Source organism: Oreochromis aureus, linkage group 2, assembly GCF_013358895.1.
Source record: "Oreochromis aureus strain Israel breed Guangdong linkage group 2, ZZ_aureus, whole genome shotgun sequence".
Taxonomy (NCBI): Eukaryota; Metazoa; Chordata; class Actinopteri; order Cichliformes; family Cichlidae; genus Oreochromis; species Oreochromis aureus.
Genome location: NC_052943.1, coordinates 22,287,762 through 22,314,111, shown reverse-complemented (window position 1 = coordinate 22,314,111; position 26,350 = coordinate 22,287,762).

Below are 26,350 nucleotides of genomic sequence, written 5' to 3'. Positions count from 1 at the left end.
CCCACTACAGAACGAGCTGATTAATTAATCTCTTTACATTAAGGACAGTCAGTGGAAAGAGATGATGACATTTACATTTACATTTACAATTACAATTGCAATGGCTCTCACTGTAGATCTTTGCAGAATGCAGGCAGTCCTAGGTGCAAAGAGTTTCCTCAAGATGCTACACAATTACAGCTGTTCCAGCTAAATAATTACATTGCCTGACACAGCACACAAGCTTGATCCAAACCTGATATCAGTACTTGATTATCTTAAGCAGCTGTCTGGCAAATATAACATTAATATTTGTTGAATAGCTTATAAAAACACAATTGTTTTGGAGAATGCCATAATTAATAATAATAATCATTTGCAACATACATGTTGTCCTATCACTTGTGTTTCAAATTCACAGAAAGTTTAAAATATTCAAAGTGCATTTGCCCAGCCTAGGAAAGAGATTTCTCTCTGAACATATGTGCAACGGGTGAGGTCAGCGCTCTCACAGCAGGACCATGGAGCCCCATGCAACACACTCAGATGCACCCGCACACACACACAGGCCCCGGTCTTAATCCTGGCAGCAGAGAGACCTAAACATTCGGTGTGATTACACTTAAATCCCTGGGTACATTAGAGTGAAACCCTCAAGAACATGTTGCTAAAAGTTCTTCTGAGAAAGTGCAATACAGGTCTGTCTCCATATTGCATTAACTGTAAAATGAATTTATCAGTCAGTGTAAACATTAAGTGACATTGTAATAAAGAGTAGTTAAAGAGGGATAAGACAGCTATTTTGCTTTAACTCTTTATTATAAAATTATTGTGTTGTTCTTTGTAACAGCTTCAGAAAAAATGACAGCATCAGCAATTGGATTGCTTGTCTATAATTTTTTTTCGTTAATTGTAGCCATGAGACTGGAGTTGTTCTATGTGCTTGTGGTACAATTTAGAATGGGTAGAGGGCCAGAAATTATCTATTGTAGGTATTGCAGGCTTAAATTAAAATAAATGAAAGGAACAGTACAAATTAAACTAATAATATCTAATAATATAAACAAAACTGACTACAGTAAATAATCTACTCAACCAGCCGTTGAGTCTGTTCCACTTATCCTTATCAGGGTTGTGGGGGGGCTGGAGCCTGTCCCAGCTACCATATGGGAGGAGGTGAGGGTACATCCTGGACAGGTTGCCAGTCTGTCGCAGGGCTAAAGTAAGCTACAGAAAAACAGCAAAATATAACTGTTGATACAAAACAGAATAATTTAATTAACAATGAGAATATTTATAACCACATACAAAAAGCATATAATTATAGATATTATATAAAATTCAGACTAAACACACAGTCTGCAGTTTCTGTAGCCTTCTTGGCAGTCTGTTGCAATTCCATATAAAGTTTTTGCATTACTTTATCACTTATGTTAACTAATAAAATAGTGCAACTTTTAATAGGTAAAATTCTAAAGAACAAATAGGTTTAATATGCACTTTCAATTTGTGTATTACTCTTTACTTGCACAATTCTGAATGAATCACAACCAGCATATCATATTCTTTGGTGGACTAGAAAGGATAATGCTACAATTATCTATTCTATTAGTTATAAAAAAGCATCCATCATGTCTAACTTTCTATTGTGGCTAGCACTAAAGTTGTCAGTTTGCTTTTAAGTTCACGAATACTTCTGACTCAAGCTTTGTGTCTTGATAGATAAGAAGTCTAAGGGAACCCATTAAAGACAAGACTGCTATCAAGTGTTACACCTTCAGGATTGTCGGCATAGCAACTGCGAAACCTTTCCTGTCTCTTTTTAGAAAAATGTGACCCCAGCTCTAGCTTTGAAATATGATTGTTCTGTGGTTAGTGCATCTGCTCTGGTCAGTCCATCTGACTTCATATGCTATCATTAATGCCTGTGCATTGTGCTGGATGTTTATGATTTCTCAAATAGAATTGAGGTCCTACAGTCTGGAAGATCTGACTGTGACGTTCCATTTTAGTTCAACCACAACCCCAGAGCATTTTCTTTTTAAGAAACCACAAACATACAAAATTCTCCATGCCAGATTTCCACATATAAGATCTTCTATGAATCTCTCAAGTAGACCAAAGTTAATTATTATACAATTAGAAATCACATCACACAAATACCCATATTAATCAGCTATTGGCAGTGTAAAAGCTCACACCTTGCAAGAGCTAACTTAAAGTTCAATTCAGTCAGATTAAAATGAACTTACATTTACTGCTCACTATGTATAATTTTTTCACCAAGTTTCCCAGGCCCAAAAATGCGCTAGTTCCTGTTAATTTCTTACACTAAGGTATAATAGTCTGAGCTATAGTCATTATCATTTGAACCTTTCTCACATGCTGCCCACCAATCTAAACTAAATAAAATAGTATTATGGAAACACAAACAGATTTATTGGGTCTTGGTATTACCCCTTGGTAATGATTGCTATTAGCAATCATGTGCAGATATTTTTGCAAGACAGACCTTGCATCAGCTCAAATTGAGTTGCCATTGTAAGATTTTTTTTCTGTCAGAATCACTTTGGATTTTATTCATTAAACAAAATCCTTATTTCAGCAGCACCTCTGGGACCTGCACTGTCTGGAACAGTAGCTACACCAACAAGCTGTATGAGTATTTACAGTCCATCACTTGCAGTGCACTCACTCTATGGCAACGAGTCACTCTTGCAGAGCTTTGTGTGCTTCCATTCTCATTTTATAGCTAAAAAGGTATTTTTTTTAGTTCACTGTTCAACAGAAAAAGGAAGATTTTCAGCTGTGGCTGTTTGTTCTTTGTGTGTTTTTTGTGAGTATGAATGTCCATTTGGAGAAAGCGATTAAAAAAATCAGTCAGTGTAACCTAACAAAACAAAGTCTATAGTATCTTATCAGATAACAAATTTCTGTTAGATTTCTGGAAATCTAAGAGGAAGTGGAACTTAAAAGAAATTTGCCTTAAAGGCTAATTACCAGACAAGCTTTCTGTAAAGTGGTGCATGTTGCTAAGCATGCATTTTAACCTAAACCATGATGTTACCCTTTTCAAATGCCCAATGAAAACTGAATATGACAGGAAAGAGAGTTGGCACAGAGCCCTTAAGGCAAACTTCTTCTATGTATTAGCAGTCAAGGATGAATTGATACTGTTTTGGTTTTTGAGATCACTGACATCACAATTCTTTTAACAATTTTAAAGCAAATTAGGATGAAATGTCGCACAAATTACCAGGTGCCTATTAGAATAAAAAATAATGAAACAGATGATGTTTTATATCTCCAAAAATCAGAAAACTTGGGCTGGCCAAGACAATCATGGGATGGTAATTGAGTTCAATTTCTCTTATTTCTCTACACAAATCAACATTTATTAATCTAAAACTTCAAAGTCGTAAATTAAATTAAACAAGGAATGGTTTAAAATATAATAGGATTGCTGCTGCTACTGTATTTTTAGTTACATCTGAATCTACAAAATGAAGAGCAAAATAAGATTGTATTTTCTCTTTGCTATCTCAAGGTTCCGTAATTTACAGGAGATAATCTACAGAAGATATTATCCCCTCTGGTCAACACATCCCTGCCTGTGCTAAATTTTATTTATTTTCTTTTTATTCCTGGAGGGGATAACAGTATACACATTTTTATCCCCACTGATAAAATATGTCTTACTTGAGGGATAAAAAGATACATATTTGTATCCTCCATTGATAAAAATATAGGCTACATTTTTATCCACCTGATTTTTAGGCTGAATCATGAAACAGACTAACAAACCACACAAAAAAAATAAAAATCAGAAATTCACTTTCAGCACTTTCTTTCAGATCTTCCTGCTTTGATGATGAATGGATTCCATTCCATTCCAACTATTTATTAAACCATCTCTGCAAACTACCGCTAACTAAAATGAGAAATGAATCAGATTTAGAAATTAAAAATCACACTAGAAGCGCTTCCACTGAGTGCCATACACATGATGGTCATCTATAGCAGAATTCTTTTCAAAGGTGAGTTTTGCAGCTCATTTCAACTTGGTGAACTGTAGTCATGCACTAAGGCTGCTGTCTCCCACCAAACAGTTAGAGAGTCTAAGTTTCCTGTAAAGGGTCTCTGAAGCTTGCTGATGGTGCAGGGTGTGATGGGCCAATTTTTTGCCTCTATCACAAGTTAGGACCTACAGTTCACACTGTAGGCTCTCACTAGTTCTAACAAACTGTAGTCATTTTCACATATTTATTGACTCTCAAGCTCACAAAGTCTGGTTTTCATCTCAGTAAATGGAACAGGGTGCCAGAGAGTTGCAGATGTGGGTACAAGTGGGTGATGCACTGCAAATGACGCTCTGCAGGAAAGCAGAAATAGCCCATCATCAAAGCAGATTGCTTTCTTTGGAATCTACTGTAGTGGAGAATTAATATGACATTTTTTATATAATAATAAATTAAATATTGGAGTTAAATGGCACAGCTGGCCAAATAGCACCAAGTGGAAAGGGGTTTTAATTCTGGCATGTTAAACTGTTATTATGTTTGATTGGATCATCTGTGTCTGATGTGGAAAACAGGAGACATTAGAATATTGTGCATATTAATTCCAATTTAAAAAACAAACCAAAAAACAAACAAACAAGCAAACGTTGTGTTAAGTTCCTGTTTTCATGAAAAAAAACCATCTCTTCCCTTTACTTTTTTTTCCTACAAATTGCACCCTGTGTGTGTGTGTGTGTGTGTGTGTGTGTGTGTGTGTGTGTGTGTGTGTCTTTATTTATGTTTATCAATGTGGATTCCATAAATTGAAGGTTCAATTTTGAGAGTTGAAAGATTACACTCCTTTAAAAAAACACCACCTTCACTGTAAGCATTTGAGTATTAGCTTTGTGCCTTATGTGCTTTTGTTTATTGCTGGGGTTTTTTTTTTATATGACCTTTTGTCCAGGCTGCCATTATAAGTAAATGATGAATGGAGGATTCAATTTTAAAGTGATAGGATTAATAAAAGAGTCCTGTATTCATAGATTCATAGATTCATATACAGCATTTGATGAAAAGAACATATATAGTTTGAAAACTGTGATTCTGCACAAAGTGTATCCATTTTATACAACATCAACTGCACTTTAGCGAAAAATACACATCAAATATTTTGCATTTTTATAAGATTAGTTTGGGTTTGGATAAATATTTTTGTCCTTGTAGTTATTTCAGTGCAAAACTTTTATAGTGTTTTAAAGTTTGCATAGGTGTTGTCTACTGAGATGTATAAAGGACAGTAACTATTTGCTTCCACTTTTACAGACAGCTTTAGGACTATGAAAATCTGATAGAAATGACTGTTAAACTTAGTGTCTACGTTTGTCCTTTATCCCCCCTTTAAGTATTTAGAACACAGAATAAAGTAAAACTGATTGAAATATTGCAAAAAGGTGAAGAAAAGGAACAATCTTGTTTTCCCACAGAAAATCTTTCAAAGGGAGACATACACAGCTATGTCTGTTTGTCCGCTGGGGGCTTCTTTCTGCAGTCACACATTTCTTTTTTCAGTGATAAGACATTTCTCCTGCGACTTCCTAACAATGCTGAGTGACTTCATAAACTGAACACAGTGGGGGCTGAAAGTTAAAAAAAAATAATATATAACACCCAAACTTAAGTAAAGGTGCCATGATTCAACTGGGTTTTCTGTGGTTGCATAGCAACAGTGGGGGCTGAAGTCTAGCACTTTCCCCTAAGCACTCCTATTTGGAAGAGAGGGTTTTGTGGGAGCACTGCATAAACCCTTTACAATGCACTAAAAAGACAGACTTGCCTTTTTATGAAAGAAAGTAGTAAGAAAGACTCAGCATCGCACACAAAAAACTTCTGAAACAACTAAAAGCTTTATGAAAGATGGGGTAAGAATTGCTAGATTCAAATCTCAGTCACATCCCAATGAACTCTTTACACAACAGGGTTTTATAGCTGTCCACTGGTCCACTGGTTATAAAGCCAACATTGTCTCCAACAGTGAGACTCAGTGTGACTGTACACTGTATCTATCGACAGAATAAAGCATCTGTGTTTGGATAATAAGCAGCTTATGCAGGGAGGCCATCAGTTCAGTTTGCAAAAAATTTACATGGATACTGTGTTTTTGTGTCTGTGACGTTTTATCCACGTGAATGCTTTTGCCCTTTTTTCCCAGCTGTTTACACATACAAGGCCAACTGTGCTAAAGACATTTTGAAAGAATCCAAACCCAGGGCTAAAATGGTTTCAGACAATGTTCTAATTATTTCTAGCAGAGAGTTCTCAATATGAAACCAAATGCCTCTTCCAGATGGCTTCCCAGTCTCACCTGGCTCTTCTTATGCATCTCTCAGCACTTCTAAAAGAGTTGGGAAGGAGGCCAAAGCCCCACATCTTTCCAGGAAGAGAGAAAATATTTGGAGTTCAAGTCCACAACCATCCAATCTGTGTACTACAAAGAAGACACTTAAGGTAAATGAAGCTGTGCATAGACAGTGTGATGAATCGTTAAAACGACAACTAATAAAGAGCAAACTTAACAAGGTGATGGCCCCCTGTCTGTATATAAAAACCTTTGATCAATTACCCCTCTCCATTGCTTTCCAAGATGCGTATTCTTATTTTTCTTTTCACATTTAAACCTTACCTCACAGAGAAGCTGACACACAACATCCTGTGACTACAAAGATGATATAAACCCAGTTCATTGGTATATCCACATTTCATTAGGCTTTAATTTTTGAGCCCTTAAAGGCGGTTCATTAGACTTTTTTAGGGGGCTAAATTAAATTACATTCTGCCAGCTTCTAATTCATTTAAGTAGCGGTAGGAGACTTTCACTTCTTCTTTACATGGTTTAGTTGTTTTCTGGTTATCAAATGACTTGAAATGGTCTTTGTGTCCAATATGCTAAATTGCCTATAGAAGTAGCTATTTTTATGTCTTGTTATAAATTAAGCTTATTGACTATCTGTATAATTGACTGATGAGTTTTATAGAACAGTTAACCATATTTGTAGGTACATCAAATAATCAATAGTTATTAGTCATTAGTTATGTAAAAAACTTTTTTGTAAAATCTTTGTTGCAAGTTTAATCTGTTTGACAAAGAATGCATTTTGTATTTACTCTGGTTATCTTTCTCTAATATTAAAATTAGCTGGTAATCTGAAACCTTTAAGCATGAGAAACATGCAAAAAATTAAGAAAGCAAGAAGGGGGAAAATACTTTTTCACAGCAATATATGTGTAATAATACTTTTAACTCCTAAAAGTCTGCACTTCAGTCACAATTATTGATTCTTTGATTTGAAATCCTCTGTGACCATGTACAGAGGCAAAATAGCACAAACGGTGTTTTTATCCATACCTCACTCCCAGGATACCCTCACTAATTTCAAATATCCATTATTTCATGTGTATTTTATTCACCTATAATGCACACAGTATTTTCTATCAGCTGCTGCGTTGCTGAGAAAATGGGTCTTTCACGTATTTACTGTACTTGTTTGAGCTCATTATCAAAGCATGCTGGGTGAAAAGGTCATGAAGGTATCTGATCAAAAATGTCATGGAGCACACTGTGTTCACAGGTACAATATAATGCACACTGCACTGCACATGTTTTGTTTTTGAGCTGGAGCTGGCCCTTGTGCCAGCGCTCAAGCCAAGCTGCTTAACCACACTCCCACACACTGTGAATTCTGTTAGGAACAACAATTATCATCTCTGCAATGAGCTGCTGTATATTGTTTTTCTTCTTGGAGATTTTCATCAACAGAGAGCAAAAAAATCTGCTGTACTGGTTATAATCCTCACATTACAACAGTTGCCTCCATCTATATTTTATGCAAATCAACATCGGTTCTCTGAGGGGGTTTATTTACCAAATATTGGGAACTGTCATCCAAAAGTACAGAGGTCTCTTCTCCTTAGAGTTGACAGTTAGGAGAGTTTACAAAATTGCATAAATTTGTGTCACCTTTTTATTTTTTATTTATAGAAATGTTTAATTTACCCCTCTAACCAGCAATTCTCCAAATGTGACCTTAGCTAATTAACTTGCAATTTTGATGTGCACAGTAATTGAAAAATAGCATTTGCCTTTCATGTAGAGTTAAATACTTTATAACTAATTATCATTACACAGTTATTTAATGGGCTTTCCAATTTAAGTGAAATTTAGAAGCAGTGTTTAAACAGCACATTTATTTTGAAAAATAAAAGTGTCTCTGTCTCACTGCATCTGCCTTTTTCTGATTCATAGAGTGTCTCTACAGCATGTACAGTACAAAATAAGAAGATGTGAAACATGCAAATTCTCAGAAAGTGAGAATAAGACTTTAAATCACTACATACTGATGAGACTCATTATATTCATTTTCAATATATCTTCAATAATATGACTGTATATTTCCATTCTGGGGATTTAACTGTATAATTGACACTGTCATTCACAGGAAGTTGTAGGAGTGCAGCATTGCAATAATTCGTTGTTGCAACAGGAGAGCATAATGATTTAATGTGTATATCTTTCTTCCCATGTAAGTACACTATCCAGCCCTCCAAAAATGTAAGGTCAGACATGTTTTTCAGAATCTATAATGTTTCTCTGGGAAACAGGTCAAAACAGGTCTTTAGTCAAAGAACAAAGTTTTGTTTTTTGTTTTTTGTTATCTGCCTCATGCATTCTGTTCTAACAACTTCAGGCTACTACCAACGCACTCCAAGAGGAGATAAAAAGCTGACCTTATACCCCAATAAAAAAGTAGAAAAAGATAGTAATTAGTGTTGTGCATTAAATCATAAACAAGACAACTGACACTCTCACCAAATGCTCTGAATTGGTTTAGTTTTCGAGTGCACATCAGTGTTTAGATACCATTAGCTGAAAGCTAAGAATCAATTTTAAAAGAGTGGAAAGGAAATACATTTTAAAAGGCGTGATTATCAGTACTAGTTTCCTTCGATAAATATTTACTAACATAGCAAAACTGAATGACCCTCCTGTTAAACAAACTTTACAGTAGAATAGCTTCGGTCAGCTGCTACTAATAAATGGGAAAAAAACAAATTACATATGCTAACAGCAATTGTTTGCAAATATATGCCATTTAGATTTAAACAAACATTATCTGGGCAGCATTGCCTCGCTCTCAAAACTTCATTGTATGTTATGTGAACTCAGTTGGTGTACATGCATATTAGTCTTAAAAGCCCCAGGGATAACTTTCTTTGCAACCATGAACGATGCATAAACACTGTTTGTGTTCTTTTCCCCCAACTACTCTTATCTAAATTCACAGATTTTGTTTGACTATAAATGAAAAAAACAATTTACAATAACCCTTTAAAGGAACAGTGCATGAAAAGCATGCACCATCTTGAATTAACTGAACTGCCTTAGATTCGCTTGAACTTGCCTTGTCATCATGAATTTTTGACTGGGGAAAAAGGAAATGTATATGTGTATATTTAGTTTTTAAATAACAAGATTAATTTCTTAAATTTGAATTCATTATGTCTTGCTCAGTATGAGATATATGTGTTCCTTTTCATTTAAAGTTGTGTATAGCATACTTTGTGCTCAGTACACATAGTCTGTGACTACTGGTTAACACTGTTAAAAATTCTCTCACTTGGTGGGAGGTGGGTCTGTGTGTGTTGTGTATGTAGATGATGTATGTCTAATTTACATATATTTAATTTAAAGTGAAACTAATAAGAACATTCTGTTACTGACTGAATTAATTATGTAACCATCACAACTGTTAAATACTGTCTTTGCTATATCATAACTTTCGTCTATAATTATCAGTATTAAGTCAATATTAATTAACACTTAGAACACAAAACATAGAAATCCTTATAGCAAACCAGTCTGTGCATTCACACCAAAGATTGGAAACCTTGCATGTGTTGGATTTACACGTTTGGCGACTCGGGTGTCTGTATAATCTTGTGGCCCCCAGCCCCTCATTTAATATCTGATTTAATCTTAGTTAGCTCAGAATAAATGGATTCTAGTTTCTTTATTTTTAGATGATTTAGTCATATTTCTGGTGCTTGTGCTTGCAGGTGCAGATCTGGTGCCTTTGTCAAGGTGCCCTCTATCAAGGCACCCTCTGATCTTTGCATGACTGCTGTTGGTTTTGTGTCATCACTCCTGTGCTGTTTCACTGTTTTGAGATTTCCCCATGACCCTTCAAACACCAGCAGCTGCCTTTCTCTGTGGGAACCACCTGTAACTCTGTCAAAATTGTTTCATAAAAAATACATAGACATGGCACATACAGTTAAATTTTTAAGATTGTCTGAAACCTTCATTTTCCTTTATTTGATATACACTGACAAATGAGTGTACAATTCTAGCATTTGTACAACAATATAAATATTACATTTTTTTTTTTAATCTTTTTGTATTTTCATTTTAAGACGTCTGGCCAAAAGCATGATATTTACATTATTTTTACTATCTGCACAATCTCATACACACGCACACCTTCATACATCAAGTTACTTTTTGCACAATGCTCAGTCTTTTGCACAACCCACTGTCATTGGTGTGCTTTTCTATTGCACTGTTGTATCTGCACTGCCTTGTGTCTGTATCGTTCTGTTCTGTCTGGTTTTGCACTGGGGTTTTTTGCAATTTTTGCACACTTGAACTTTATGTAGTCCTGTGTTGATTGCCTGTTATATGTAGCACCATGGTCTTGGAGGAACATTGTCTCGCTTTATTGTGTACTGTACCACTGCACATGGTTGAAATGACAATAAAGCCACTTGACTTGACTTGTCTAATCAGTTAAAATTTGACATGAGGGGTTTAAATAGACTGCTATAGCGTGGAAATAAATTCCAAGTTCATTTCCACAAAAAAACAAAACAAAACCCTAAGCCTGACTTTAAAGACAATGTGACAACAAGTTTCTGGTTATCATTTTGGTCAGCAATAATTTTCTGAACATTTTATAAATAAATAAGGTATAATTGAGAGGAGGAGGAAAGAAGATAAAAGATAATAACCTACAGTTAGACTACAAATCAGAAGTGTCGATTATCAACATACATTGTTACAAAGTCTTCCTTGCCTCAAACATTCAATCAGCAGTTGGTTTAACATAAATCTCGAGTGTCAGTCCAGAATATTCATAAGTTCAAAAGAAGAAGAGGAGTTTAATCTAAACAAACACCTTGTTTTGATGGGAGCCAGGGTCACACCAAGTTTTCAACCCACAGGCTCTGTATAATTGCCTTCATGCTCATGCCTCTGCCAATAAAAATACCCAGCAGTTACTTGGAGCAGCAGCAAATGTAGTTCCTCTCAGTAGCTTTTGTTGCATTGCCACTGCAGATTCCCCCAGCACCCCCTTTTGATCCCAGTGCCAGAAAAAGACATAAACACTAATTCAAATAAATGCTACTGTTATTCAGACCTTCAAAGTTAGCATGGATTCTGTGTGACAGTTAAACATGTAAAAGTGGGCTTAATCCTCAAGAAATGAAAAGAAAATTATTCCTCCATAATGAATTGTTGTGTATCAACCTTTCTGTCCGGGGTGTGTTGCCACTTTTACAACTATTAGTTTATTTATTTGGTTCAACACATCTAGCCATGGTAGAGATGGTAGATATTTACACACACTTGCCCATAAAAGTGTACTGCATGCAGACCATCTCATGAAACAAGCAGCAACTCACTCACCAACTGTCTGATAATCTAGCAGCTGGCAAAGTGCGCATGTGACTCAGCGAAAAGGTTTCTATCATTTTAGATATAACACATTCCACCTACTTCTTCTCCTCCAGTGCCTTCTGACAAAATGACAACTACTACAACTATATTATACTGGCAAATGTATGAAATGTGCTCGGGAGATTGATACCAGCTGACAAACAAAATCTGTCATACAATTCATGAAATGTTAAATAAATTATTCTTTTTGCACATTTTACCTGCGATGTTATGTATTACATGTTCAGCTGCTCAAACAAGATGCATGAAAATGAAAAGATCTTTCAAAATTTTAAACTATTCATTATTAAATATGTGAAAATTTAAAATATCAATTTTTTTCATAAATTAATGACAAAAGCAAATTAATGTTTAATTTTCATCATACTTTTGTTTGTTTGTTGTTTGGTTTTTTTTACCATTGTGATGAATATTTTCCTTGCCTCTTCAGTGTGCTGCATAATAAAAATCTGTGAGGATCAGTACTCTGGTGTTCAGTTCTCAGCTTGAAGGTCATGTCTGTCTTTCAAATAAGGGCCAGAGGGCACAGAGTCTTGGACAGCAAGACACATCCAAAGGGAGTTACCACACATAATGGGCTCTAACACCCGCTGCTGAGAGAACGGGGAGTATTTGCTTTGTTGACTGACCTTGCACCCTCATATTCCCTGCAGGACAGACATTGATTGTGTATGATCTGTTCTGGCACCCGAGCATCTTGTTGACTGACGCCAGGTTAAAGAAGCAATGAAAATGTATGTTATCTTAAGCTGATAATTATTAGTGTATGCCATCCTTAACACCAGAGCCACAAAGGGGGTCATTTTGACCCACTGGCGACTTAAAAATTGTGCAACTCTGTTAAATTAAAACCCCACGATCTCACTTTTAATGGCATTTCCCAAAATGGGGTTATTGGTCAAATGCTGAAATTTGAGTTGTGCAAGATCAAAAGAAGAAAAAATGTGACCACTTTTACCTAGAACCTCCATGTACATCATTTTGACCCCATAAAAACCCCATAATGTAAAACCACTACCACTGTTGACTAGCAACATGATTATTTACAAGCATTTTGATGTGATTTATAAATAAATACATACAGTTAGGCTAAGGGTGGGATTTTGAGCGAGAGTGGAGCGAGCTAGAGTGCGAAACATGTGGAAAACTGCACAAGTTGCTAGCTGTTTTGAGCAGCGGGGGAACTGGAGCTGATCTTCACAGAGTCTAGGCAGGGGTGTCGAACTCCAGGCCTCGAGGGCCGGTGTCCTGCAGGTTTTAGATATGTCCTTGAGCCATCACAGCTAATTCAAATGGCTAAATGACCTCCTTAACATGTCTTGAAGTTCTCCAGAGGCCTGGTAATGAACTGATCATTTGATTCAGGTGTGTTGACCCAGAGTGACAGTTCGACACCCCTAGTCTAGAGTGTCTTGAACTAATCAGAACAAATGAAAAGTGTGAATTCCAGAGCAGAACAAGCAAATGGGTTGGACATAGAAGGAGAGTTGAAGAGGAGGTTAAGAATTGCAGACAGAGGTGTAGCCATGTGGACGCTGGATGAAAGACTGCAGGTTTAGTGATCATGATAGACCAGTAACAAAATGATTTGTTGCTGGTTTATTTCAAAATTCTACTCACATAGCGCATTGTTGAATTCTTACAGATATTGACATATTGCTTGGCTTTGTGCTGCTACTGTGTCTTTGTGATGCCATAATAAAAAGAGCTGTTTCTTGAACCATCACATAGAGGAAAGAAATAAAATTATTCATCCAACACATATAACAGACATTGGAATCCTTAAAATCACAGTAACTTAAAATAAAATAAAGGTGTGCCTATAAACTTGTGCACGTACATGCCTGCTTCTAAGTAAAATCATTGTGACTTGATTACTGACTTAATGTATTTGACCCATGTTCAGTTAATTATTTGTTTATTTACAGTCTTACGCTTGTTCTTGTTGCTTTCCAGTTCCTATGTACATCTGCACCTCTGTAATGTTTCCTTTGTTGAAAGTAAGTTTCTTTGGATTAGTTTTTCTTTATCATCTTATGGGCTTTCGCTGTATTGCACCTGGACTACTTCAGTTGACGTTTGTTTGGTGTCTTTGTTTAGTTTAGTTCCATTAAGGTTTATCATCTTCTTGCATCCTGTCCACATGTCTCTTTGTCCTTTTGGGGTTGAACTGAACTCCCCTGAAAGCCCTGTTTCTTTTGTAAGATCAATTCTTAGCAGCTTGGGCAATGTAGAAAATGCTGATAAAGATAGTGTGTGTGCAGACATTGATTACAAAAAGCTGTACTGCTCTTGGATTCCTTGAAAATGACAGCAGTTGCTCTTGATTTATGGGGAATATCCTGACACTTGACAACATTTTCCGACAGCTTTCCAAACTAATGCAGCGCCAGAAGTACTGACTGAATACCTGCATTAGCATGGAGAATAAAAAAAAAAATCAGTCTTTGGATTTTGTAATATAAAAACACCTTCAACTACATCTGAGAAAGCTTTAAAAGGCAAAAAGCAAGTTCAGCAGATTTGACAAGAAGGATAAGGAGCATGATAGATTACATTGTGAAAAGAGCACTGCTCAGAAATCTATTGAAATGCATCAGCCACTGGATTTATAAATATGAATGTAAATTTATTTTATTCTTGTCATGGAAGCAGAAGTAACAATAGTGTATGTTTATTTCACATGCTTCAGTTGTATTACATGTTGTTAAGGCTTTTTTCTTACTTTCTCACAGAAAACTAATTAATTCAAAGATGACATGCCATTTCAGACCAATATTATTTTTATTCATTTGGTTTTTTTTCTGCCCTGCTGTGATTAGCTTTCCTGGGCTAGTTCCATAAAATAGATCAACAAACTCTGTGTTGATTAACTGTGAGATGAGAAAATGATTTTTTGGTTTTAGAACAAATGATCAGACTAAATTCAACAACCCCCTGTATTTTCAACCTCAGTTAAGCACATGTGTGGGGAATTAAAAAAAAAAAAAAAGCCATTGTCAGTGGTGGTTTGATCCTAGGATTCACCATGGTAACCTGTGAATAAAGATCAGTCTCCATCATTTTAATCCAGCAGAGTGAGAAATATGAATGTAGATCAGTATGGCTAATGATGTACATCTTGTAGACAATTTGCAGTTAAACTCAGTAATCCAGATTTTAGATACAAAATGTTACTTGACAATATTTAGCACTTTACCCACCAGACAACCGTTCTGAACTTATCACTCGGGGTTCATGAATCATTTAACTTCATTAGTTACACCGGTCCAGCTGATCTCTAATCAGCATGGTAGCAACTCAGCACAGTTAGGCATGCAGTCGTGGTCAAAATGATCTGTTCAGAATGGGGTAGAACGGTGATTAAAGTGTCTTTGAATATGGCATGGTGGCTGGTGTCCGATGGGGTTGTCTGAGTATTTCTATTTTAGAAAGTACTGATCTACTGGGATTTTCCCAAGCAAACAATCTCTAGGGTGTACAGAGAACGCTCTAAAAAGAGAAAACATACAGTGAGATGAGATTCTCTGGGGAAATGCCTTGTTTGTGCCAGAAGCCAGAGGAGAATGGACATACTCCTTTAAGCTAAGAGGAAGGCAACAGTAACTTAAATAACCACTTGTTGCAAAAATGGTCTCCAGAGGAGCATCTCTGAACACACAACATGTCAAACCTTGAAGCAGATAAGCTACAGTAGCAGAAGACCACACCACATGACGCTACTGCCAACTAAGAACAGGAAAGGGCGGATTCGTTTCTCCTGCAACATTCAGATCAAAATTTAGTGTAAACAACATGCTGTTGGTGTGAGGATTATTTCTTAGCAGACTTTGACCTCTTAAATCAATTAAGCATCGTTTAAACACTAGACTACCTTAGCACCATATTCATCGCTTTATAAGCACAGTGTAACCATCTTCTGATGGCTGCTTATGCCAAATAACACACCATGTCGCAAAGCTCAAACCATCTCAAACTGATTTCTTGAACATCAAAATGACTTCACTACACTTAAATGGCCTCCACAGTCACCAGATCTCAATCCAAAAGAGTTCCTTTGGGATGTGGTAGAATGGAAGATTTCAATGGTTGATGTGCAGCTGGCAAATCTGCAGCAAGTTTGTGTTACTATCACACCAATATGGACCATAATATCTCAGGAATATTTACAGCACCTTGTTGAGTCTATGCCATAAAAGATTAAGCCTGTCCTGATGGAAAGGACATTAACCTGCTACTAGAAAAGGGGACCTAAAGTGACTGATAAGTGTATAGAAAAAGAAAGGGGAGAACATTTTGATTTTAACACTACAGCATAACATTAAAAAAATGCTTGCTGGAGTTATCTGTCAATGGCAAGGATAGTGTTAATAATTGTATATCAACGTGTGAACTCGGTGCAGCAAAAAATTCTGTCAGAACACATTCAGAATATCTGAATATCTGAGTTTTCACTAAATCTGCCTTCTGGAAAAGACTCCCTAAATTGAGGCTTGCTGATTACTCTCCCAAAACAGTTGGATCAATAGTGGTTGCTTTAGAGAGGGACAGGATTGTTTGAGGAATAGAACTCGAGAGCAGTGAAGTGTTAACTAGCTCCATGCTTCTTTATGTTGGTACATAAAACCACATAAAAAGTAGTTAAACATATTTTTGGTCTTTCAGTACAAGTGTCAACAGCAGAAACCTCTAGAATTGGGCCACACTAAATCAGACCAAATAAATCCCAACAATAAGCATAATATATATCTACATATAGTATTGTGTTGAATTGACCCATTAACATTAGAGCAGACATTTGAGATCTTGGCAGGGAAAAATATATATTGTTATCATTTAGTAACATTAAAATACTTTTAAAAGATTTAATTTGCAGTTTCTCTTAAGTAAAATTTTACTGACATTCAATAATTTTACATAAACACCACCTCTAATATGAAGAAATGATAACATTTGGTAAGTGCAAGAATAATATTTGCAAAAAAACAAATACATAATAAATAAACTGGGTCAACATGACATACCAACATGCTACTGTAAGTTTCCTTGGGCCATTTTTAAGTAGAGACCTGTAGTCCAAATTGTTCCCGATTCGCCAAAAAAAGGAACTGCATCTGCTGAACACCTGCATGAACTGACATTTCTAATTCTTTATAACAGGAAAAGCACAGGAGTACCTAACATTAATAATGGCCCTGTGCCATGTGTGTGTCCCAGCAAGCTTGCTGAATAACCAAGGCCTTTCAACCAGCATAGCTGAATGGATTGCAGCCATTTTAATGTTAATAGCTACACCTGTATTTTTCCAGCTATAACATGTCAAAATATCTGCTGTGAAAATGGCCTATTGTGTAAAGACCGCAATTAGTTCACTACACTGTTCCAGTCATCTCAGTAGAGCTTCAAACCCTGTGAGAGGCAGTCCACAAGCAGCAGCATCTAACATTAGACTTTATTTTTATTTGCAATATACTATGCACATGCAATCTTTTCTCATTTGAAAACATCCATCAGGATTACTTTAGCTGACAATATAATGGCTCTTAGCACATCAGTAAATACGCTATTCTGAACATTTTTCTTTCTTCTCTCGCTTTCTTCTATCTATACTGCATTTCACTTTTTTATTCTAATAAGCTTATTCATATATAATATTGTTATTTTTAAAGCCAAGACAAACTCACACTCTCAAATCTGCTATAAACAGGTGTTTTTCTACACTTTCTACAATTCCAGGTGCAACTGCACACAAAATCTCATGATGGCATGTTATCAGCCAAGGGCAAAATGCCAACCTTCTCACACTCTGCCTGTCTCAGAGACAAGCTGTGGAATTGTTGAGGTGCACCAGAGTGGAGGCCAATATCACACAGCCACGACAAGAGAGAAAATGCCTCCTGACATACCTAGCTATTCAAGTATTTCCTGTCCCATATCCTAAACATCTGAAATCTAAAAACACACTTTCCAGCTAAATGAATGATGCTTGCAGAGGGGATACTGATCACAGCAGGAAAAAAAAAAGTGAAAAGACAATGAAACTTTTTATAAAACACTGTGTTAGTTAATCCCTGAAGTGTGTTTTCCCATGTACTTTCATAATGTTTGTGTGTCATACTTTTATTTCAGTTGTTAGATTGGGAACCTGAGCATTTTACAAAGTTTGAAAAACAGATGTCTCATTATTAAAATCTTGCACGATTCAAGATTCATTCAAGATTGCCAGACTCATACCACATCTCATGAGAAGTAATTTTATGGACAACCACCCAGCCAAAATTTAATAGCCTACATTATCTGAGAAATGATGGAGTAGTAAATGTGCATGTATGTGTCTGTACATTTCTGGAGATTTATATTGATTACTATAATAACTACATCCATTACGTTCATTACTAAGTATTCAGTAATAAACAACATTTTATTCTATTGACCTGATTCTGTAAGGAAAAAAACATCTGTAATTATTAAATATCATCTTTCAAGAATATGTATGTCTTGGAAAATGTCTTTGTTTGCATCAAAGTGATGTAATGACATACTCTCTTCATCACTAGCAATGAAAAGGTTTTGATTTCATTATACAATAACAGTGCAATAATCAGTGCTGGTGAATAATGACTGTAAATCACTTAAAAATATAAAAACTGAATTTTTCCCAGAAATTTCAAACATACTTTTCTATTTTGGTTTTACGGAGTATTTTCAGGTGAAAAATCAATTTAATCAATTTTTGAATAAGACTGTAACATCACAAAATAAAGGACAATTGAAGCCCTGTGAATACTTTCTGGATGCACTGAATATATAGTAAGAATCACCAGAATTGTAGCCAGATTATTGGAATCAGCAGAATGAGAGATCCATAGAGATCTATAGAAAGTAACTTACACATGACTCCTATGCAAAGACATCATCTTGCTCATCCTTTTCATCTGCCCTCATCATGACAAACCTGGCTGCTGTTGAGTGGCTGAGCAATTTGCAGTAAGTAAGGGCAATCTGAGACACTGGGGCCAGGACTGATTTTAGCTGACACTTGTAGTGCAGTAATTCTGCATCATCTTTCCTGCAGCTAATCTCTTTGTCACCTTTAATGCTGAAGCGGCCAGATTTTTCCATATTCTGCATGGCTGGTAACTCAATTAACTTGCTCCTTATCAATCCACGAACTCCTTCTAAATGCATTTTATCATTTAGATGAGCAAAGCACATCACAATTTGATCATTTTAATTCAATAGTTTACATGTATCAGAATGAAAAATCCCTATGCTGTGGTTCATTCAGCTACTGTGAAGGTGCTGTTATATTACAGCTGAATTAATTCACACATAAAACTACATCATCAGAAACATGCTCTTAGATGTTTTGGAAGACTATCACTCCAAGCAGCATATTTCATGCCATGTAGGAAACATCAAGTCAACATTCAAGCAAATCCTCCTTTTCCCAAGCTGGAATTTCAATGCCTCTGAATACTTTGCTACACCACAGTGAGGTATAATTGAGTCTACCTGTCAGTTCTGATGCCAGTGCATGACTATCATACAGAACCAGAATCAGAAACCATGCTGCAGTTTTCAGTTTGAGACAGGAATGTTTAAAATCACAACATGGCATCTCAACCATGAGTAGATTTATACAAAGCACCAACATGTGGCTTGAGGGTTGTGTTCACTCTTGAATGAAAATGAACTACTGTACTGCAGTCGGCTCCCTCTTTCAGAATTCCAAACAGACATGTGTATTGCCTCCTGTTATGATGTTGTGATCTTTTTCATTAAAATTACTCACTTACATTTGATTCTGTGCCTACAGCAACTGAAACCCTGTTTAGAATTTGGTGAAAAAAGGTTTTAATAATATGTATTTGAAATCACTGGTGTGGTGATTTCATTGTCACATTTATTGTTGTTCTTCATCAGCTTAAGACGTATTTCTGGCTTTTCCATCACCTACGTTACTATGTTATTAATATCGCTATAGCATTTTTACAAGACGGAGCTATCTATCATTACGACAGTCCAGTGAAAATATAACAATTCTATCACGTACACATTGTGAAAGTAAAATAACCAATATTATGCTTAGTCATCTATATATAAGTATTGGGCCACCTACACATTTCACCTACAGGAACCACTCGGCCATGGAAACCCATGCCATGAAGCTCCTGATGCACAGTTTTTGTGCTGATGTTAATAGCTGAGGAGATTTAAAATAGTGCTGTTATTGAGTCAGACATGTTGTCAACATTTACACACTAAATGTTTCGCACCTCAGAGCTTGGCATTCAGTCTGTAACCTTACATGGTCTGCAACTTTGTAACAGAGCTGTTGTGGATCATTTAATTTCAGCAACTGACTTGCTGCGTTGGTGGTAGTGGTGGGCGGATCGATCCAAATATCGATTGTATCGATACCAAGTCTGCATCGGTATCGGATCGATACTAGCCTGGCGAGATCGATTCTTTACTTTAAGTTCTGCTTCTGTTTGCAATGCTGTGGTTTCGGCAAAGACGAAACAGCCAGGTCACCGGACTCGCCGCTCCTGTGTCAGCGCAGAGCAGGCACACTTTGCTCCCCCTCCTCTCTCGTGAGTTTAGATGTTGCGCTGTCACGTGACTTGACTTAGAGGCTTTGGGGGTTGTTAAGTTGTTTACATATTATTTATATTTTCACCAGTTGTTGTTTTTGTTGTTGAATTTTAATTGTAATTTTTGTATTATAGTTTCTCAACAGTAGGCTACTTGTTGGTTTTAATTTGTTTACTGGTTTGCGTAAACCATTTAAGATTTTTCTAAAAAAAATTGATAATATTCATTTTCTATAAGCATTTTCTATTTAATTATAAACTCTGTCCTAATTATGTCCTGGGTTTTAACTATTTAATAATAAAAAAGGAAACATCACAAAAAACACTTAAGGTCATGAAAATTAATTGAGATTTAGCAATTCAATGACACATCCACCTTATTTATTAAAAAGTATCGGCATCAGTATCAGTATCGGTATCGGTGAAACTGGCACGTATTTGGTTGGTATGGGATCGATACTAAAATATGCTGTATCACACACCACTAGTTGGTGGTATCCAACTAAAGTACCACATTCGAATTCAGTGAACTCTTACAATAATCCATTCTTTCACAAAAGTAAAGACAGGCTGGATGGTTAGGTGGCTGAATTTATACACCTCATGGAATGTGACTGAAAACACCTGAATTCAAGATTAAGAGGTTTGGCCCAATATTTGTCCATTAAGTGTATATGGAGGTTACAGCTGTATCGTTGCAAAACTGTGTAATAGTGAGTCAGTAATGAGAAATAACTTTGTTTTATTTTTATAGAATCTCTGGATGCTCTGATATATTTTATAAAAACCTACAGGTATATTGTTTTTCATTGTTGCGCATCAAAGCACAAATTTGTGTGTGTTCATTTGCTCTGCAGTAAAACATCATCACATTTGAGTCATCTAACATGACAGTTAACAGGGAGTGGTCAGCTTTGGGCCTGCAGCCATGTGATACTGTGGTTGCAGATGTTATCCTCACTCACCTTTAGTCATTATGGAGACTCAAATGTCACAGATTTATATCACACAACCCTTAAAAGCCCTAGTATGGACATTATTGAAGAAAAAAAGGCATCTTACACCTTAACAGAAACACAGCCATGGGTGTACTGCACACCCTTGTGATCTATATCACAATTAGAAATCAAAGGTCTCCCTCTGTGAAAAATGTCAGTTGGGTTTGGAAGAGTTCTTGGCTTTTTTCTCTCTTTGGTTTGGGGATAGATAGAAAAAGGGTAAATGGAAATTATTATCTTTCAAAAATTCTTGAGCTCTTTCTTGACCTCTGGAATGTTAATGTTGGGGTACAGCGGCACATAGTTTCCTTGTGGTTTAATTACTTGCACAGTTACAGAGCTGGACTTAGAAACAAATATGGTGGTGAAATAAGGTTAGCATGAGCTACAAAACCTGTAGGTTCACCTTGAGAGGATGATGAATCACATCACATTTCTGCAGATGCAAGAGTTCCTTGAGGGGATTAACTAACTGTCCAGTTTATTTGCTTGTTGTTCAGCTTACTGTTCATTTCATCCTACATGGCTGATCTAAAAAAAAATATGTCACAGCTCCCAAAATGCTGTCGTTATGGTGTATACATACAACAGAATAGTAAAAACCATGCCTGTGAAAGCTAAACGTGTCTCTGATTGTCATGTCAGTCAAGTTTGCTTCCACTGACTGTTGCTAATGTGTAACATGAACATAAACACTTAAGATAAACCAACATAAATTAAAATGTTACATTCATAATAGTATTATCACATAATCAGTGATAATAACAGTCATCGTGTGGTATGATGAAATTGAGTATAAAAAGCTATATAATCATAAAGATTAAAAAAGGCTAAAATACAATAAAATCTTGTTTAATGTTTATACATTGTTATCACATATTTTATTATAGGCCAGTGTGTCCTAAAAATAAATAAATATTTAACAAAACAAGGAATGAAAAAAAGAATAAATATATAATGAGATGTGCGTTATGTGGAGTATCTTTTGAAATTCTTATGGTATTAATATGTCTGTTTATAGGCAGACCTTAAGTGACTAGTTAACAAGATGTGGCTCCATGAAAAAGCAGTGCATCAAGGAGGGAAAAAAAGAACAGAACTGTGTCTTGACAGGTGATTTGAAAGAGAGCACTGTTTGACTGGGTGTAACAAAGCCAGCATCGATAGAGCCTGGAGCTCTAAGGCTGAACAATGGCTCATAGATGGTTAAAAGGTCCAAAACATAGCTGGGAGCAAGGTCTTGACAAGCACTAAAAGTTATCAATCAAATTTTAAAATCAATCAAAATGACAGGCAACCAATGCAGGAATGCCACAGAAAGAGTTATGTGGCCTTATGTTATGTAGTCTCTGGCTCTCAGATTATTAAAGTCTTGCAGCAGCACTGATTTTGATGCCAGAAAATTCTAAATGTATGAGCCAGCTAGGTTATGGAAATACACGACTAATGTAATTTTAACAACGTCTAAAATTGGACATAGTATAGCAGAATCACTCAAGCAGCAAAATTTGAATGGAGTTATAGAGCTGCACCCTTTAGGACTAGATGAAGAAATGGTTAAATTTGTCAGGTTATCCTATTTTTACTCACGCCAGCCTTTAATGCCTGTCTTGATATCTTTGAGTTTTAGACAGGCTTCTGTGTCACCAGTGTACTATATGAGATCACTGCCTTGCTCAAGGATGTAAAAGGGTTCAATATCTGGTCACTGGCACTAGGTACCTTGGAAAAAATTGCAAAAAGACCCTTTGTTTTGTTTTATAAGGCAAACCTTGCATGGGCTATTGTATTCATCTTTGAATAACATCATTTCAGTGACCTTTTGTGTGCAGCAGTTTCTCTTGTACCGCTTTTCTTTGTCTTATATGCTCAGTGTTCCAAGGTTCTCCCTGAATCAGCATCCATACTTACAATGAAGCTTTATGAAACTGACCAACCTGATAGCCTCTCACATAATGAGTAAATAAGCTTAAGTATATCAGCATTAGTCATATCATAATTTGTCTTTTTTATCATCAGGTCTGCCTTACACCAATTGAACACGCTTTTATTTCAAAGTTAGTTGAATAGTAAACCACTACAACATTCAAGAATTATATTTTAATCATGGGATGGATTCAGTGAACTCTTAATTATTTTAAAAGAAAACACAAATTAATTTTTGGTCTAAGCCATATGACAAAATGATTCTTAGTATTATGGAGTTCCTATTTATTTTATGTTTCTTCTAGGTGAGCTTCTTTTTATTATGAATTATCTAACTGCCCATGTAATTGAAAAAGCAATGCTTCATGTAGAAGTGACTTTTAGACTCTAGCTTGACAGATATTTTATAAATTGAATTTCAAGGGAAAATTAGGTGCATAAAAAAACACCCATAAAATTTATTAAGTATGTTAATAATAGTAATATTACAAGGGCAAGGTAAACATTTCAGAATTTTTTCCAGTAAGTGAGAAAGTATTGATTGAAGAAATACTTATTTCTTCATTATGCAATCCTTATCTTTTAAGTAGCAGTTGTTGGGAACTCACAGTTAATATTTGTGTGTGTGTGTGTGTGTGTGTGTGTGTGTGTGTGTGTGTGTGTGTGTGTGTGTGTGTGTGTGTGTGTGTGTGTGTGTGTGTGTGTGTGAGCGAGAGAGAGAGAGGTTGTGAAGGTTAAGGTTCGTTCAGATCATGTGTCACTTTTATGTCTAAATCTGATTCTCTTATTGCTTTCACCTGTTTTTTTTTCCCCCCATCAGTAATCAGTCTGTAATCAGGCACTTATTGTTCTTTATTCCACTGCAATTGTATTGCTAAACATAGTAGCATCACTTTATAATTTTGGTATTAGTAAGATTTGATTTTCTGAAAGACCACTACTTTCTATTACAACAATAAAACTGAGTAGAGCCTAACTTCATGCTGGAGTGGACTGAGATAACCTCTCTGCTCATACTCACAGTAAACTGTAAGTTTAATGACTGAATGGCCCATAACACCTCAGGCTACAAAAATCCCCCACCCCACCCCCCACCTCTCAGTACCTATTTGGTCATTTTAGAGACACGTGTTGTAGAAAATGTGGGAACTAAGAGGACACTAAATGTGCATTTGCTAAGTAAATGCCCTATCTTTAAAATCTAGGTAAAAATTCAGACTTTGAGAATTGAAGCGGTTACGGTTCAATAAATTACGGTTGGAAATACCACTCTCAAAACTGCCTGCACACTTAGTATATCTAGAAGACTCTCAAAGGAATTGTTCCCCAAGTTTAAAAGAAGTACTTAAAAATGTTCTTTGAGTTAAAAAAGAAGCCTAAGGATTTGGTGCACTCACTAGAGAGCCATCAAGATAGAGCCTTAGTCTTCTTCTTTCCGAAAGTGTTGTATCTGTTTCACAAGGTAACAATTAAATTGCAGCTGTCAGCAGAGGAGATATTAAACTCGTTCCCTGTTCTGTCTCCGTTTCTGCTGACGGTGACCTTGGTGGGGAGACGGAGGCTGACCGCTGAAGCCTCATGCTGGTTGAGAGGGTTTGCGTGCTCCGTCTCGTGGAGAGCCAGCCATCTGGGATAGGGATATTCATCACGCTGCAACAGTACACACACAGCCACTGGCACAGACGCCATCATCATCCTCACCATCATCGTCATCAACACTTGCCGGCATGGTCACATGTTCTCAGGCTCTGTGAAAATCCTGGACCGCAAGCCTTACTGTCTCACAAGCTGATGTCACACAATATCATCACATCACCCAAGGTGATTTTAGGATGAGTGCAAGGATTATCTCTATCATTCTGCTTTTAAATTAATGTGACTCCTCAACATCAGGATACATAGTGATAAAAGATTGCTGAAATTTTTATGTCAAACTATAGATGACCACTTTTCAGAATCACAGGATTACAAGTTCCTCATACCTATACAGGTAAATCTGTACTGCATTACTAGTGAATTACTAAGTTGTGGTAATGTTTTAGTACCTACCAACAGATGACAGTCAAATTAAAATAGGAATTAAATTGGTATTTTCATATAAGTTCTAATAAGGGGCTACTGCCCGTATGCTATACTTTAGCAGTAAGTATAGTATGTTGCTGTTAATGTTTATGTGTAGGTGGTTTTCTTTTACATGTCACTTAACAATTGTTTCAGCAGAGTAGTTTGTGTGTTGTCATATCAGATTTTTCAGCGTGTTAGTAAAACCAATGATTAGTCATTCATACTTTCAGACTGAATGGGGTAACAGCTGGCTATTGGTCCTTTAGCTGGAGGCACTGGAATTTGATTGGTTGCACAGACAGCATCACACTATATACAGAGTCTGACTTATGAGCTTGTTCCTGCTTGCCTGTGATCTGGCTACACTGACCCTCTTTGTATGCCGTATGGGGATTGTTAAAACTTGTACATCTCTTTTGGACTTCTCCACTGGGGGACTGTATGTCTAAGCTGCCTGTAGCATTATTGTTGCATTCTCCAGTGATGTTAGTTTTGTGAGTAAGGGTGCATTTGGATTTTTAGTTTCTTGCTCAACATGTTGGTATTTCGGAGGATGATCTCATGCCCTCACTATTATTGTTCGTTCCAGCAGATTTTTCTTTGTGTGCATGCTATTTACAATATATATACTATCCAGGATGAAAGGACTATGATCCATGAGTACATCAGGAAGATGGCCACAACTGATCACGTGGTTAGTGGATACCTCAGGCAGTAGAAACACGAGGAAGAAAAAGAGCAAGAAGATGAACCATCAAAGGAGGACAGCCCCCTGCACAGCATGTACAACTAACAGATAGAAAAAGTGGCTGATATTGAGAAATCCAACCGGTGGCTGGCGAAAGCTGGACTGAAAGACAACACAGAAGTACTAATCATGGCAGCACAGGAACAAGCTCTGAGCACAAGATCGACCGAGGTTGTCTCTACCACACCAGGGAAGACTCCATGTGCAGGCTGTACGGAGACAATCCAGCACAAAACAGGATGGTG